This window comes from Phoca vitulina, unplaced genomic scaffold, assembly GCF_004348235.1.
Source record: "Phoca vitulina isolate PV1807 unplaced genomic scaffold, GSC_HSeal_1.0 scaffold10, whole genome shotgun sequence".
In the NCBI taxonomy this organism is placed as follows: Eukaryota; Metazoa; Chordata; class Mammalia; order Carnivora; family Phocidae; genus Phoca; species Phoca vitulina.
The window spans coordinates 19666704-19684634 of NW_022589713.1; positions in this window are offsets into that span (position 1 = coordinate 19666704).

Sequence of the window (17931 nt, forward strand, 5' to 3'; positions counted from 1 at the left end):
TCAGACCATTCTGAAACAAAATGGGGCAAAATGTGCCTGTCTCCCCTTCCTCCATGTTCACCCCCGCACCTCCACTTCAGTGCCTTCTCTGCAGAGATCCCAGTGCCCAGGGATAGGATGGGCTATAACTAAGGTGTTAGCTTCTTAAGTCCTTCCTCCCAGAGTATGTAAAGATTTAATCAGTTAGGAATTCCATAATTACTTGCATTTCATTTTTTCTTAAGATTTTATTTATTTATTTAAGAGAGAGAAAGCGCAAGAGAGAGGCAGAGGGGAGGGGCAGAGGGAGAGGGCGAAGCAGACTCCCCACTGAGCAGGGAGCCCAACACGGGGCTCTATCCCAGGACCCCAAGATCATGACCTGAGCTGAAGGCAATGGCTTAACCCGCTGAGCTACCCAGGTGCCCCAATTACTTGCATTTTAAAAGAGGATCCTGGAGAAGGGACAATGCTTAAACTCAAAAGAATGAATCACTAATGGTGGAAATCACAAAACAAACTAACAAAAAAATCAAACCAGAGAAAGAGAGATTTGCTTTAAGTCAATAGGAAGGGAAAGCTACTGAAGCCACAGGCTTGGCTAAACTTGCCTACCAGGAGTGAGAGAAGGAGGAAGGTAACTGAACCCAATGTGGAGTCCTGGGAATATTCCCCCTTGGGGTCAGTGGCATGGGTTGTCAGGAGAGAGCCTGAGGGCGAGTGGATGGGAAGTCCTGCTGGTGGGGAATGAGGAGAGTGAGATGGTGGGATGGGAGGGCAGTGGGAGCTTTTGCCTGCCAGATGAGCAGTCTGGCATCATACCTAAAGACAACAAGTGGGAGATCTTGCCATTTGCAACGACGTGGATGGAACTGAAGGGTATTATGCTGAGCGAAATAAGTCAAACAGAGAAAGACATGTATCATATGACCTCACTGATATGAGGAATTCTTAATCTCAGGAAACAAACTGAGGGTTGCTGGAGTGGGGGGTGGGGTGGGAGGGATGGGGTGACTGGGTGATGGACACTGGGGAGGGTATGTGCTATGGTGAGCGCTGTGAATTGTGCAAGACTGTTGAATCTCAGATCTGTACCTCTGAAACAAATAATGCAATATATGTTAAGAAAGAAAAAAAGAAGAAGAAGAATGTAGCAGGAGGGGAAGAATGAAGGGGGGGAAATCGGAGGGGGAGAAGAACCATGAGAGACGATGGACTCTGAAAAACAAACTGAGGGTTCTAGAGGGGAGGGGGGTGGGAGGATGGGTTAGCCTGGTGATGGGTATTGAGGAGGGCACGTTCTGCATGGAGCACTGGGTGTTATGCACAAACAATGAATCATGGAACACTATATCTAAAACTAATGATGTAATGTATGGGGATTAACATAACAATAAAAAATTAAAAAAAAAAAAACTTCTGTGAGAAAGACAACAAGTGGGCCACCACTCCAGGGTCTCAGGTGAAAGGATATTGTACAGAAGCCAGTGTTTGAAGATTATTGCACTTAATGTGGGCTTGATAAATTGTGGAAGAGAGGGACAGAAAAATCAGCCAATAAACTACAACAACCGTAACAGCTAATATTTACTAAGTATGTATTTGTATGTCAGGCGCTGTTAAGTGTCTCACATGTATTAACTCGTTTAAAAACTGGCCCAGATCTATGTTGTCAGTATGACTATGATCCCATTTTATAGATAAGGAAACTGGGAAACAGGGAGGTTAAGTTACTTGCCTAAAGCTCCACAGCTGGTAAGCAGCAGGGCAAGGATTCAAGCCCAAGGGCTTCACCCCTACCCTGGACACTGCCGTGACGATAGGCCTTGACTGTGGCGGCAGCTGTGGCCATGGAAAGACAGAGCATGCGGAGGAAGAGAAAAAGAATAAAGACTGCTTCTCAGAAAATGTTTTGAGATGGCAAAGCCTGGAGCCAGGGGGTAAGAAATGTGCGGTGTGCCAGAACCACCGTCATCACGAGCCTGGCAGCATGGCCTCCCTTCTACAACTCATCGGGTTCCTGGAGTATTCTGGGCAGGGCCTCTGCTGCACTCAGTCCCACCAATGTCTGAGGACTGGTAGTTCCCCTATTGAACACCAGATATATGCCAGGCACTGAACTAGCAGCTTGACATGTATTATCTTGTTCATTTCTCATAGGAAAACTATTTTAGCATCTATTTCATAGATGAAAAAAATTGAGGGTCCAAGAAGTAATGGGACTTGTCCAAGGCATGCAGCTATGAAAGTGCCAAGATTTGAACTCAGGGGAAGTCTGACCCCAAAGGCTATCAGTTCCCTGTCTACTCCACTGATGATAATACTTCAGGTTCTAGTCTTTGGGTCCTTCCTTCTCTATTTCCCCAGAGGAGGCTCTTTTCCCATCAAGGAAGGAAGGCTAAGCTGTCCCTCACTTAGGTTTGTCATCAACACCCTTCCCGACACTCCTCCCTCCCCGGGCCTCCATCAAAAAGAAAATAACCTATCGGTCCCTGGACCTGTAGGTTGATGGATGGTTATCCTCAATCCATGACCTTGTCTGAATATTTCCTCCCCTTTTATGAACTCCCAGGGAGCAAGGTCACTTGGGAATAGGCACAAGATACAGAATCCGAAAGCCTGGGTTAGAGTCATGGTTCCTCAGCTCATGGATGTCAGATAACGAGCAAGCCTCAATTTCCTCTTAGGGTTATTGGGAGAACCAAATGCAATGATGCATGTGAAACGCTTTGTGAACTGTAGAGCCCTATGTATCTATTCCACACCACCAACCCTTTCTCCCTCGTCAGTCAGGATTGAGTCCAAAATAACTGTCCCCAGTGTTGCTTTCTCCACATTAGGGGAGATGAAACTGTGGACAGGGAAGTCTGGACATCCATCAGAGGTCGGCTGTGAGCAGAACCGCCTGCCTGCCGAGCCTGCTGGAGTCTGGGCCAGGCAAGACGGCTCGAGTTTGTATGGGGCTTTGCAGCTTACAAAGTACATCGGCATCTGTCATCTGGTTGCTTCACAACCACCCTATGAGGCAGGCAGGTGGACAGCATTATCCCTGCTGGGCAAGAGAAAAAACGGACTCTTCAGAGAGGTTAATAAGTTGCCCAAAGTCACGTAGTTACTGAGTGGAGAGCTGGGCTCATACCGGGTCCAGGTTTTAGCAGTGGGCCTGGGGCCCACGGCACAACTTCCTCACAGCTTCATACTGCACCCAGCATGCGCCGTACACTGGCTGACATAAGGATGCCTTGTATAAATGTATAGTTTTCTATAGATTTTGTATAAATGTATAATGATGTATAAATTAGGTGTATACTAATTTTTATTTTGCAGGTTTTTGCTTTAATCTCAAATTGGGAACATTTGTTCAAACACTTTGGAAGACCCTTGAGAATCCCAACAGCCCTAAACACAGTGTCAATAGAGCCTAATAGTTAAAGCTGCCTGCTCCCCAACAGAGCCCCCTCTCCCTGTTCCAGCTCAAAGTATTCTGGTATGTTCAGTTCACCTCACGTAAGTTTGGATGTGGGATCCCCTCCCCACCTGTGGGCCGGAAAACCAGGGGGCCCTTTTAGGTGGACAGGTGGCCACAGGGCTATCATGGGGAATGCTCACAACCTCCACTAGTTCTTCAAGTCCTAGCCTAAATACCACCTCTCTGGAAGCCTTCCCTGACTCGGCCAAGCTGGTAAGTTGTCCCTTTTCCGTATGCCACAGTGCCCAGTAATGAGCTTGATCATTCTATGATGAATGTGAGTTGCTTGCATGACTTCGCTTCTAGACAGGGGACAACTGAGGCCAGGGACTGTATCTAGGTCATCTCCATCTCCCCCAACATAACCCTGGATAAAGGCTTCGGAAGGGAGTGAGTGAACAAAATAGTGAATGAATCAATGGAAGTTTCTTTACATCGCCTCTAGCTCTTAAGTGCTCCTCTACTCCTCCTGGGTGTTAGAGAAAGGGGGAAGGCATGGCAATTAAAGCCAGAGAAGTAATACTTTTAAAAAATAGCTTTGATAGAAAGTTTTTAAAGAATTTATTTATTTATTTATTTATTTATTTATTTATTTATTTATTTGACAGAGAGAGAGAGCGAGAGAAAGAGCACACAAGCAGGGGGAGCGGCAGGCAGAGGGAGGAGCAGGCTCCCCACTGAGCAGGGAGTCCTATGTGGGGCTCCATCCCAGGACCCTGGTCTCACAACCTGAGCTGAAGGCAGATGCTCAACCAACGGAGCCACCCAGGCACCCTGAAAGTTTTGTTTTTAAGGTCCCAGCTCTTAAAGACTCCCAAATAGATAGTCCGTGGCACAGAGCATGGCCAGAGAAGTGAGGTGTGCTAATGTTATCTCATATTCATGATCCTCTAAACTTGTTTAAGGACAGTGAATTATCGTCTTTCTCTTCCTTCCCAGGTCACTAATATCCAAGCTGCAGTGACCAAATGTTTTCTATGCAGCAGTTTCAATTTATCCACTTCCTTTGGTAACTACCTTTTTTCTTTTTTTTAAATATACCTTAGGGCTTTCTCCCTGACCTACAAAACAGCACTGTGCACTCTGTTCTTTGGGGAGACGTCCTCCCGAACCTTTATTTGGAAAAGCGAATGTGTGCTGGAGCCTGTCGTCCTCAGTGGGAAGTTTGATTCATCTCACTGGGGAACGGTTGGGGGCTATTCCAGCCTGGGCTTCCACTTCTTCCTTTAATGAAGTGGCACCTATTTGGATGATAAGGAGCCACTGAAAATTGGGAACATCTTACAAATGCAAAATGCCCTTTTATATAGAAATGTATATCTTACTTTAGAATGTGTCCTGTAATATTATTCTAATATAATAAGGATTCCTACAAGGGGTTTATAATAACTTGGGGAAATGTTTATGAAATAACATTACTTTAAAAGCAGAATGTGAAATTATATATACAGTATGTCCTCAATTCTGTACTTTTCAATGAAAAATGTACATAGAAAAAAGAAAGGCAGTTTTCTCATTTAATCTTCACAAAAACTCTGTGGTATTATGTGGAATTATTAAATTTGCCCAAAGCTGTACCGTTATATGTGTTGCCCAAGGTCCCAATGCATGTATAGAGGTTGGATTATGCATGTATATTTTATCCAGAACTGAACTTGGGAAAGGGGAGGGATACTTGGAGCTCAGCCCTTTGGAATTGCCCTACCCTAGCACCATGGAGTCGCATTTGGCCAAATGATTAGCTTTGGCCAGTGACATGTGACTCAGGTGATTTATAACTTCCAGGTGGAATCTTTAAGAGCCAGTGTGCAATCTCCATGCTCTCTGTTGCCTTCTGCCTAAAGTTTGGGCAGTCCCCCAGAGAAAGGCTGCCCTGTCTGCTGGATCCTGGAAGAATGACAACGTGAAGCAGAATTGATACGTAGCATGATCAAGAAATGGCACTGAGTTGTTTTAAGCCACTGAGATTTGGAGGACGTTTGTCACCACAATAAAATCTGGCCTATTCTGACTGATTTGAAGGCACTGAACATTGAGGCTAGCTGACAAATGACTTCTTATAATTTAAATGGGAGATGGTGTGATACTACAGAGGGTCTTAGAACCAGAGTCCTAGTTTTGGCTCATGTCATGATCTCAGGGTTGTGGGATAAAGGCCCGCAGTGGGTTCTGCACTCAGTGTGGAGGTGGCTTGAGGCTTTCTCTCCCTCTGCCCCTCCCCACTCCCGTGCACACATGCACGCACTCTCTTTCTCTCTCTCTCTAAAATAAATAAATCTTTTTAAAAAAGAGTTGTTGTATTAAATAAGACAGTGCATATAAAGCAACTGCCACTAAGAAAAAAATAGGAACTGATTATTATAAAAATTTTTCCCCGGGGGCGCCTGGGTGGCTCAGTCAGTTAAGCATCTGCCTTCGGCTCAGGTCATGATCTCAGGGGCCTGGGATCAAGCCTGGCATCAGGCTCCCTGCTCAAGCGGGGAGTCTGCTTCTCCCTCTTACTCTCCTTCTGTGCTCTCTCTCTCTCAAATAAATAAAATCTTTAAAAAAAAACCTTTCCCCATAATTTTTATAAAGATGCTCCAGTGCTAATGTGTGTGTTAAACAAGGTATGGTTGTACCTTTTCTTTTCTTTTTTTTTAAGATTTTATTTATTTATTTGACAGAGAGACACAGCGAGAGAGGGAACACAAGCAGGGGGAGTGAGAGAGGGAGAAGCAGGCTTCCCGCGGAGAAGGGAGCCCGATGTGGGGCTTGATCCCAGGACCCTGGGACCATGACCTGAGCCGAAGGCAGACGCCCAACGACTGAGCCACCCAGGCACTCCTGGTTGTACCTTTTCAATTTTGAATTTGTTCTTTCTACCAATGAACAAAAAATTGTGATGACTTTAGTTTTCCCTCTACAAAACAGTAATAAATACACAACATATAACATTAATGTATTCCCGTATTTCTAAGAGGAAAAACCAGTGGTTGTCATGATTTAAAAACTTAACATTAATAAAAATTAATATTAAGATAAAATTAACAGAAGGAAAATAACATTATTAAAAATCCATTTAACGAATATAGTAATTGAAGTTCAATTGTGCCTAACATCAGTCTAAGGAAATAACGTTAAGAAATAATGGACTCTCACTTCCTTTAAATCTAAATTCCTATTCAGGCAAATACACACTTTCTGTCCTCAACAGACTTTCAGTCTCAGAAAATTAAATACAAACAAAAGATCCAATGGCAGCTAAAAGTCACATATGAATATATGTCAGAATTATTCCACCTGTAGCTCTCCTGCTTTATGAAATTTTAGAATATAACTCTCCTACCACTTCCTAGATTACATAATGAGTCTACACTTTTTTCTCTTCCACCCACACACAAAAAAGGAACATTCGTGGATATGTCAGATTGTGACTATTTCTTCATAATTTGATACATTTGAATAAAAATCAGATCATTAATTTACAGATATTTCTGTAGAAAGTGGAAAACTTTCATCCTCTTTCCCAATGCCACATCACATCCTTCTACCTCCTTCTTAGGACTCCCCCAAGACAGTAGAGTTGGTAATCAGAGCTCAGGATGTTCCTCATACATTTTAATATTTTTACACATTGTCATGCCTTAAAATACAGAAGCATATGTATAATGTCTCTTCTATACACATCCTCAGTCTTAAGGAGAGACAAATTAAAGCTGCTGCGAGAGATCCTGCTGGCTCCCTTAATAAGTCCATCTCTCAGTTGTCCAAGATCAATAGTGGGGGAAGAATCTCATTGGTGATATGGCTGTGTCCCTCAGCCCTGATAGGTCTGCTGAGACTAACCTTCCCATTGGAGCACACTAGCCACCTCAGTGGTCACGGTGTTTGCCCTAGAAGTGCTGTTCCCTCAGTGCATGCCCAAAGTATGACTTAGAGTTCTTCACTTGGGTCCCCTCAGCACACCCTAAGGAAGACTTCTTCCCCTTCACTTTCAGTAGGGACAGTGTGGGCCCAGTCATAGGAAAGCCTGTGAGGATAATTTATCACCCTTATTACTGCTACTGCTCCCCAGGGCCCCCACCCCCAACATACACACAAAGCCACAGGCTCCTCAAGGAACCAACTTACCTTGCTCCACTCCAGTAGACACACCAATAGGAAGATCAATTCTAGGCCAGAGGTCCTCCTCCGTCCCCCACCCTCCAGGTCTTGTCTCACTGTGACCAAGGGGCCCAGCTTAGGCTAGCCACCTGGGATTGCTCGCAGCAAACTGGATTGGAAATGCAGAGGAGGGGTGAAGGCATGTCCTCCTGGCCTTGCCCGTTTGGACACTGAGACAGGACAGACACTCAGCCACACTTAGCAGCAGCTAGCAGCACTCCTCATCTCACAAATTACTTCATCACAGTCTCCTCCAAAACCCAAACCATTTCTCCAACTTGGGAATTCTTTCCAGAAAGTCTTATTCCATGTCATAGTCAGCCTGCTGTTGCTTCATGTTACTGTCTCTTTAAAATGCTCCTACTTTGGGTGCCTGGGTGGCTCAGTCCTTAAGCATCTGCCTTCCCTGGGATCAAGCCCCACATCCACATCCGACTCTCTGCTCTGCTGGAAGCCTGCTTATCCCTCTCCCACTCCCCATGCTTGTGTTCCCTCTCTCTCTGTGTCAAATAAATAAATAAAATCTTTAAAATAAATAAATAAATAAATAAATAAATAAATAAATAAAATGCTCCTACTTTCTGTACTAACCTGAGCAAAGATATACAAAAACACAGCTTTCACACTACTCTTAGGTTCTTTTCTTTCATTGTGTTGAGCTGCAAAATGCTTCCACTCAAAACTCTTCCCTTCCAGTCCTCCACACCCTGTGTGAAGAATTTCCTTTTAGAACTTATTTCTATAAAAAGTTTGGTTTCCCACACTAAGGAACTAGTATTTGTAATGTCCACAGATACTGAAAATTATAAACCAGGTAACTTTTCCTTTTTCTCCTTTATCTGCCAGAAAGCTCAGAGCCAAACTTACACCTCAATTATGGAAACTGAGTTGGGCTCACATATCTACATCATGTTTTATCTAAAATTTTTTATTTGTATTTCTCTATTTTATTATATAGGTTTCTATATGTATCCTCAACTCTTGCTAAATCCAGAAAGGAATATAGATGACACATGGATAGCTAACCAGGTGGAGAGATAGATAATAAATAGATATTAATAGATCAAAAAAAAATTCCAACTCATTGGTCATCTATTCAGCCAGATTTCTTTACTGAGTGTCCACAATCTTCTGAGTAGTAAATTCTTCTCTTCTTCAGTTTTTGTCCTCACTCTGGACTATGTTTTCCCCTTCAGGAAGTCACAGTCAGAAAGAAGGAATATTGTCCTTCAAGGGAAAGAGGGCACACAACCTGTCACATGTTGTGGCAGTGGTCCAGGCAGGGCCAACCCAGGTCTCCTGGTTTCCAGCCCAATGATCTTTCCATAGCATTGCTCTGCTTTTTGTGCAGTTTACCACATGGAAAGCCCACAGTTAAAGGCAGAGTTCAAACTAACCACATATTTTTTGAGTCCTGTTCTCACCCTATCTCTCCATCCTTTCCTGGGTCAGGGATTTTCCCTTCCCTTATCTTTTCCTTGAACATGTTTACCTTTTATAGCACTTTCTTTCTGTTCCATTTTCAATCCTTCACTTGCAATAGTTTCTTTGTTTAAAAAAAAAAAAAAGCCACAATACTCAAAACTGCCTACCTGGCCCACTGCCATAGGTACTCAATAAATGTGCATTCTCTTCCTCTACGCACTTCAACATGTATTTAAATGCTCCTCTCCCTTCTTCTCTGCCCCATTCCTGTACTTACATCTTTCTATATACATTGACCTGTGAACTCTGCTAAATGAACCAGCAGAGAGAGAATAGATTTGTGTCAATGTCATTCTGGTGAGAAAAATAGAAATAAAAAAAAGGTGACCGTCTATTGAATTGGAATATCAAAAAGCACTCGCTGTTTCCAATGTCTTTTTATATCCTCAGCATATTTGATGCTTGTGTTTGTATAGCCAGGGAAAATTATGTCTGTCTGCTCTTCATCACTTGATTTTTATTGAAGAAACTCGACTTCAGTAAGGTCACAAGAGGGAAGTTGATGATTTGTAGTGGACATTTGTGGTAACTTCTTCAATATCCATTCCTCCCTCCTGTCCTTTTTTCATCTGGGGATCCATTTGGGGACCCATGTGGTTCCAAGGAAACTAACTCTGCTCTCTGATGCCAAAAGTGAGCACATGTCTTAAGTCTAAGCAAATCAGCACATTCCATCTCCTAGCCTAATCAAAAGCTCTCTCTCCTCCTCTGGAAATAGGAAGTCTAAAACTCCTCCAGTCATTTTGCTGCCACAAAGCAGACCGCTTGATGATGAAGCCAAAATGTAGAGAATTGCAAAGAAACGAAGCCAGGGCCCTGATGACATCATGAACCTCTACATTAGACTTTACCTAAACTTAGACTTTATGGTTACATGAATTGATAAATTTTATTATCTAAGCTCATGTGTTACTTTCAGATAAAAGCTTCTTAACTAATACAATGATGATACCTTAAAATTAGTGTAAAGTATGCTTGTTTTGATACATAACAATAGCTGTGATTCACCTCTGCTACTTACTCCCTGTCCAATATGCTAAAGACACCACACAGATGGAGGGTATGATGGTATGTGTCTATGTATGTGTATTTTCCCAAATGATCAACACCAACAATCATCGTTATCCCCATCATCACAGTGGATGAGGCCATCATATGTAAATCAAACTCAGATGACCAAAGTATACAGCAACATTTGAAATTTAGTGTCTCAGAAGCATTTCATTTCAGTCCCATAAAAGTTATGGTATGCTGATTAAACACTGACTGGAGGCTGAAAGAGTGCTTACTTGAAGTTTATAGGGATGGAAAGGATGCATTCTGTTGCCACCTAATTTTTTTTTTTCAAAACACTGCTGCCCAAAGACAGCCAAATATATGTATTTCACGTGTTTTAAGGGAAAGAGATTTTCAGACTATTTTTTATAATGTATTTTCTGCCAATAATAAAAGATGAGGAAGAGAAAATATTGATAGAAGAAACCACACTCCTTTTCCAAAGAAAGCATTCATTGTCTTCGGTTTCCTCACTTCTGTTTGTGAGGAGAAAGTGATAATTTATTCCCTCTTGTAAACATTTTTCATGTGCAAGTCTCCCAAATTTCCCTTTCATAACCATGGTCCAGAGTGATGAACCTTTTGTCCTTTCCTCCTTCCCCCACCTTGATTCCAAAGGACAAGAGCCACCTGAACAGATTTTTCAAAAGAAAAAAAAAAAAAAGGCAACGAAGTAAGAAGCTATCTCAGTAGGGGAACAGGGTATGTCCACAAGTCCTGCCTTTGGGGCTGCTCCTTAACACAGAAGGCAGGGATAAGGGAGGGATGAAGCTGGTGGGACCAGATGCCATGAATGATAAACAGCAAGCTTTTCAGGTAGGAGACTGAGAGGCTGCTGGGAGTTTCCTGCACTAAGGAACAGGCATGCATAGGGGATTTTAAGTAGTTGGTTAACCTGTAAAGCTTTGAGTTATCTTTAGATACAATATTGCTCCAGAACTAAACTCTGGGTTTCTGGCTCTGTAAGCAATAAGTACATCCTCTGGTGATTTCTTTATTTCCAATATTTTATTATAAGCATTTTCAACCATGTAGAAAAGTTGAACAGATTGAGACATGTACACCCCATATACCCACCACGTAGACTATACAATCAGCAGTTTGCTATATTTGCTATACATTTATCCACCTTCCCGATCCATTCACCAATCCATCCCATTCTTTGGTGCATTTCAAAGGAAGTTGAGGACACCAGTATACTACCCTCCTAAACACTTCATCACACTTATCATTAACCAGAGTTCAAGGTTTATTTACAATACTTTTTTCCTAGGTGAAATTTATATAAAGTGAATTGCATGAATTTTAAGTGCCATTCTGTGAGTTTTGACAAATGTACATGCCGGTAAGAGGAAAACCCCTATCAAGACATAGATCATTGTCATTGTTATTTCTTTCTAACATGAACTATAAGTAGTGTTATTTGTCTGTTGCATTCATTTATCCAACAAATATTTTCTAAGCGCCTATATGGTTTAGGTATTGTGCCAGGTGTTAAAGACAGAGAGGTAAAGGAGATGTAGCTCTCCACAGGAGCTGACAGTTTAAAGAAAGAGATATTTGAATTAATTAGCTAATGAATTTATCTAAATAGCCACAGTTGCTGTGGAAATGTATTCACACAGAGGAGGGGTCAGCCAATACACCTGAGCTGGGTCAAGAAGGGCTTCACGGTGGACATTTTAAAAGATGAGAAGGAAGTCCCAAACATCCAGGGATGAGAGCACTAAGCAGCCGGAAGTCCATAACCCTTTATGGCATTTGACATGGCTGAGACACAGGAGGAGGGGATGGTAGTAAGGTTGGAAATGCTCCAAAGGCCAAGTCCAGGAGGACCTTGAATGTCCTGCTGAGGGGTTGAGCTATTATCCAGAAAGAGATGGGAAGTTGAGGAGGAGGCTGCTAGACACCTGAGCCAAGGGGACCGGGGTAAAGTTCACTCCAGACTAACATGGAGGCTCTGGTGATAGAAAACATTTTGGAATTAGGCGTTAAATTATGGAAAATTCTAGTTCATAATCCAGGACGCTGGACCCCAAGGGCCATGGAGGCTCCTGCTGGCCACCAGACAGAACAGAGCGTATGCGCACTGTCAAATCTAGGCAAGGAGCCCTGGAGGGAGCCTGGCCTCCCACCTCTCCTCCACTCCCAGCAGGAGAGCCTCAGGGACTAAAGAGAACTGGAGAAGAAGACAAGCTGGGAAAACCTGGATTCTGTATCTTCTAACGTAGCCAGTTACATTACAATCACCTAATAATGATCATGGAACAACTTGTTTAGTGTTGTAGAGGGCCCTTGCCAGACTCTAATCAGCAGATAAATCTAGTGGCTAAAACAGTTCAATCACTTTTGTTTGTACTGAGAGAAAATGAAGTGATCACACAAACACAGGTGTGTGTGCATGCGCACACACGCACACACAAGCAGCCACAATCAAAGCTGAGTCCTCGTGTGTGCTAATGTCCTTCTAAGAAGTATGAAATGATTCAAGGTGAAGTGCCAAATTCTCTTTCAAAAGAATGGGAAATAATTGTGTTGTTATATGACAAGTAGTGAATTTAGAGTAGACCATTAAATGAACAGTGTTAAAATGTACAACACTGCTGGTTTAAAACAAAACAAAATAGCTGGGGTCTCTCCATTTTAAACTCCTAATGGATTTAACTAGTGATAAAAGCTGAAGGTACAAACTGCATAGTAAACGACATCAACAAAAACAAGGGCAGAGAAGTGGATGAAGAAAAGAAACCAGCTTAATGAGCAGCAAAAAGAAGAAATAATTTAAGAAGATAGCATGTCTTAATTTCTTCCTGACTTTAAAAGAGCTAGAGTTTTATGTCAGCTGAAACAATCTTGTTTAAACTTCCAAGAAGAGTTACTGTTTTAGACTGAATGTCTGTGTCCTCCCCTCTAAATTCATATGTTGATATCTAACCCCCAACGTGAAAGTGTTTGGAGGTGGGGCCTCTGGTGGGTGATTAGATCATGAGGCTGGGGCCCTAAAGAATGGGATTAGTGCCCTTATAAGAGGAGGCCAGAGAGCTAGCTCACTCTTTCCACCATGTGAGAATACAACAAGAAGTCAGTCATCTGCAACCCAGAAGAGGGCCCTCACTGGAACCTGACCATGCTGGCATCCTGATCTTAGACTTCCAGCCTCCAGAACCACGAGGAAATAAATTTTGGTCGTCTATAAGCTACTCAGTCTGTGGGACTTTGTTACAGCATCCCGAGCTAAGACCGTGACCAAAAAGAGTAAAAGTGCTGAGTTGTAGGACTTAATATCCTGCACAGTGGAAAGCTTTCCTATGGGAAGTTCTCTTCTTTTTCTCTCTTCTAATTTTGAGACTCTCACTGAGCTCTGACCTGAGTAACAACAACTCCCTAGATACTTGAAGAAATCTGAAAAGTTGCCTCATGTTTACATCTCATTAAGTCAGAGACCAATCTTCATCAAAAATAAATATCCTAACACTGACCACACTTCTTTTTCTATTTTTAGATAAGTTGAAGACTTTTAATTGGCTTAAGCATGTTTATTGGCCCAGGTACAGGACTTGTCCCCTCCCTCTGATCCTCTTGCCTCTGTGTTGACTTCTTCCTTTGGCTGGCCTCTTCAGGTAAAGGCTACAGCATCTCCAGCTCACATTCTGGGGACTGACAAAGAGCTTTTTGTTCCACCCAAATCATTCAAAATTAAAAGGTCCCATAACTGAGTCCCATTAGCCCAGCTTGGCTGGCTTGCTGACCCTTGAATGAAATATGCCAATTTCCCCAGGACTGGGTCATATCACAGCCCTGTAGTTAGAGAATGAGACTGAACACATGGCTTGAGTGTTGGGGGAAAGTTTCCCCCAGGACAGTGGAAGGGCTATTACTAAGATGGGAGGAATGGACTGGAGGCCAGCAGAAATAAGAGATGTCACCAGGCTCTTCTGAAGACTCAAGTATTGAAACACTAGTAAAAGCAGAACCCAAGAAACTAGGAGACAGCACACCTGCATCCCCGTTGGTCAAAGTGGAGAAGGAGAGTATAGGTCACCGGGCCTCTGCACTGAGAACCACTGCTCTGCACCTGCTTCTCCCCACCATTTACCTCCCCGCCCCATCACTTATACAAAGTGACCGAAAGCCTCTTTGCTGGTCTCAGGAAGACATAATAACCATTATGCTCAGAAAGACATAATAACCAGATGTGCCCACAGAGTCTGGAGTCTGGCCTTAACTTGTCTTTAGTCTTTCCCCAGAACTATTCTTCCATAAATTCACATGCTAGTTACACCACCACGCACTCTTCTCATAACTTTAACAGATATTCCAGTCACTCAAACACCAGCCCTGGAAAGTCCTATGGCCATGAGTCCAGGAATCCCTATTCTTTCTAACAGTAATTCTGCAGGATATTAATAGGTATTGTGCCTAACAGAAATTCTGTGGGCAAAAACAGTGTGGCAAACACCAGATTAAACAATGTTAAAAAGATTTATTTCATGCAAGACTCCTCACAGTCTTTAACATGTACATGTGTGTCGTGAATCTACCAGAGGCGGCTTGGGAAGTAACATCTCCCACATTTCTTTAAGCAGGGAATTTTGTTTCAGAAAACGTCTAGAAGTCATTGTTTCTACAGAACACATTTTAAGAAAAGCTGACCTTGCCTAGCCCCTTTACTATCTAGATGAACAAACCAGTTCTCACAGAGTTTAATGATCTGCCCAACCTGCAACTGGTCAGTGTCAGGGCCAGGGCCACAAGATCCATCTCTCAATTGCAAGTGCCAAGCCTTGTCCTTTACACAGCATCCTCATAAGCGGCACCTCAGGCTTCCAGGGTTATTCATTCCCAATGAGAAAGATGAGGGTCTGCCCTGTGGCTGGAGGCAAGGGTGGAAACCCCAAGTGAACTTCATTAAAGTAGGGGTGGTAGGCTGAGCACCTCTGCTTTCTCACCAACACCTCAGGACTGAGGCAGCAGTAAAATCAGTTAGGAAACAAGACAACAGCTTAATCAAGTGTTTGTATAGGGCTTGGTACATACTAAGCTCTTAAAGTTATTGCTACTGAGAGCCAGGACCATGGACAACATTAAATATGGTCTTAGGTTGGGGTCCACAGAGGCAGGCACTCAAAAACATTTGAAGGCTGGTAGTTTATTTGGGCAGTGGTTCCAGGAAGCTGATGGGTAAGGATGTGGAGAATAAGATAGGGAGGGGAAAGAAGCCAGTACAGGATGTGCTCATGTAAAGGCTACCAGAGTGGTCCACTGGGGTGAATTGAGCAGGGTCATATGTGGAAGCAAGATACAATGCACCTCAAAGATATTCTGCCCAACAGGCAAGGTACTGAGGTATCTATCACCAACACAGAGCAAATGTCAGCTGGGCCATCATCCAGGAGTATGAAATGTTTGGAAATAGCTTTTAATATCAACCTTGACAGAGAGAAATAATAATAATTTGGAAGGAATGCTTGTTGTAAAATTGAATTCTACACAGTGAAACTTTGATAATTTTATTAATTAGTCATACAGCCAGGCAGTTTGTGACAAGCCTGGATTCTGGAACGCGTTTAAAGGAGTTTAATTGTAGTGCTTTCTGAGTTCCTGTACCCATTAAAAACTTAGCTCTAAGGAGATACCATTTATGAGTCATGCCCTGCCTCAACCATTAAGTGTGTTAAAAGTACTTTGAAAGAAAATTTAATTTTTTTAGTCCTTGGTTTGAAATAGTTACTAATTATAGAAAGCATCCCTTAGCTTATAAGTAAAAGCTTGCAATTTTCAGGAAATAAAATTCTATGTTTTTAATCCAGCAAGTATCACATATCTGTGCCATGGCCATCATAAACCCAGTTTGAATGAGGGAGAAGTTTTGTGGGGGAAGGACCTGTGTTGAAGCTCATTCATATGAGGGTTGACAGGCCTTAGGTGTTTGATGGCTGATGGTGGAGTACATTAGTTCCTTGCTATGTGGAAGTCTCCATAGGGCTACATGCAACATGGCAACTTGCTCTCCCCGCAGTGAGAGCTCTGAGAGAGCAGGAGAGACTTAGTAGCTACAAGTCAGTGTTTTTGTAAACTAACCTCAAAAGGGATACCCATCATGCCTGCGGGATTGTATTGGTTAGAAGTGAGTCACTAGGTCCAGCTCACACTCAAGAAAGAATTGTAGAAGGGTAAAAATACCAGGACATGAGGTCATGGAGGGCTATCTACCACAGTCTGCCCTCTGGTCCCCAGTCATTCGTGACTCTCCACATGCAAAATGCACACTTTTTTCTCCCCCACGGAAGCTTTAGGTTATTCTCAGTCACAATATTTTTGTAACTGCTCATTAATTCAATTGGTTGTTTGGCAAGAAAATCATACACTTGAACCTTGAGCCAGCTCCACCATGGGCAGGGCTGGGTTTTGGAGGTTTTTGGACTCCAAATTCATGGACTCCCTTGGGAAACTGGTAGAAGGCATATTCCATCAGTGTAATATGTGGGACTGAGACCAGGTCCTGGAATTTAACTGGCATGGTCAGATGGGGTTGGGGAGGAGTTATCCGAATTCCCTCCCTGAGCAGGGGCCATGAGGGACACTTTCAGAACCAGGCCTTCTGGGGCAGTGGATAGAAGAGCTAGACAAAGGACTTGAAGACATGAATGGTTTGGGCCTGTGCAGTGTTCATCAGGAATATGAGTCATAATGTCCATTTTCTAGGTTGAGAAAGAGAGAGAGATTATATAGTTTAGGGATAAACAGCTTAGATTTGGGAGTCAAACCATCTCAATGGCATCCCACCATTGACTCTACAGTGTGACGTTGAGCAAGAAGCTTAACCTCATCGGGGTATTGTGAGGGCTAAATGAATAATGGCTGTAAAGTGTTCAGCACAATGCCTGGCACAGGATAAGGGATAAGCCATACTAGTTATTGTCATTTTCACAAATTCTCTTTGAGACTTTAGGTAGGGCCCTAACTTTACTCTTCATTCACATGCTGCAATCATTTGTTAGGGAAGCTGCCAGATGACAGTGCTGGTTCTGTGGCTGAGGGACTCAAACTTCTAGCCCCCTGGAGGACCCACCATGCCTGGAGGACCACCAGAAAATCTCCTATTTGTCCCAGGTGGTCTGTACATCTGCTGCCAGGCAGCTGGAGCCAAAACTCTGATTGGAGTATAATAATCATGCAGTTATTGTCATGGGAAATGAGAAAGAGGCAGGTTCTGTGACTAATCCAAACCACACTCCACAGAGATCTCCCATATGCAGCCAGCCCCCAAATACAAGGCCTAGGCCTGAATTTTCTCTATAATCCAGCACTAAGCACAAAAGGCATAATGAGCATTGGTTGGGGATAAGTCCCCTCTTCTTTCCTACTACCTCAGTCCCCACATAGTTAACAACTGCCATTTACTAAGTGCCATGCACTGTGCAAATTCTTTCAAGGCCCATTACACTCTATCAATTCCCCAGCCAGTCCTTCATTATATGGATCTGGAAAATATGTGGCAGCAAACAGCCTATCTGACAATAAAGGCCATGCACATGTCCTAACCAAACTGCCTCGAGCACATTTGAAAATGCAAGATGGAAGGAAGTTTCTTTCATCCACCACACTCACTGGAGTTGGAGAGGGACATCCTGTTTTGCTGGCCCCAGATGTGCTCAGGATAAGGAAGCTGCTGCCCCCTGCCTGCCCCCACCAGACATCTTGCAGAAACTACTGGAAAAGCCACCATAGGCTTTGACCTCTAGGCCTACCTCCCCCTTGTATCATCAGAAAAAAAAAAAAAAAAGCAGTTCAGA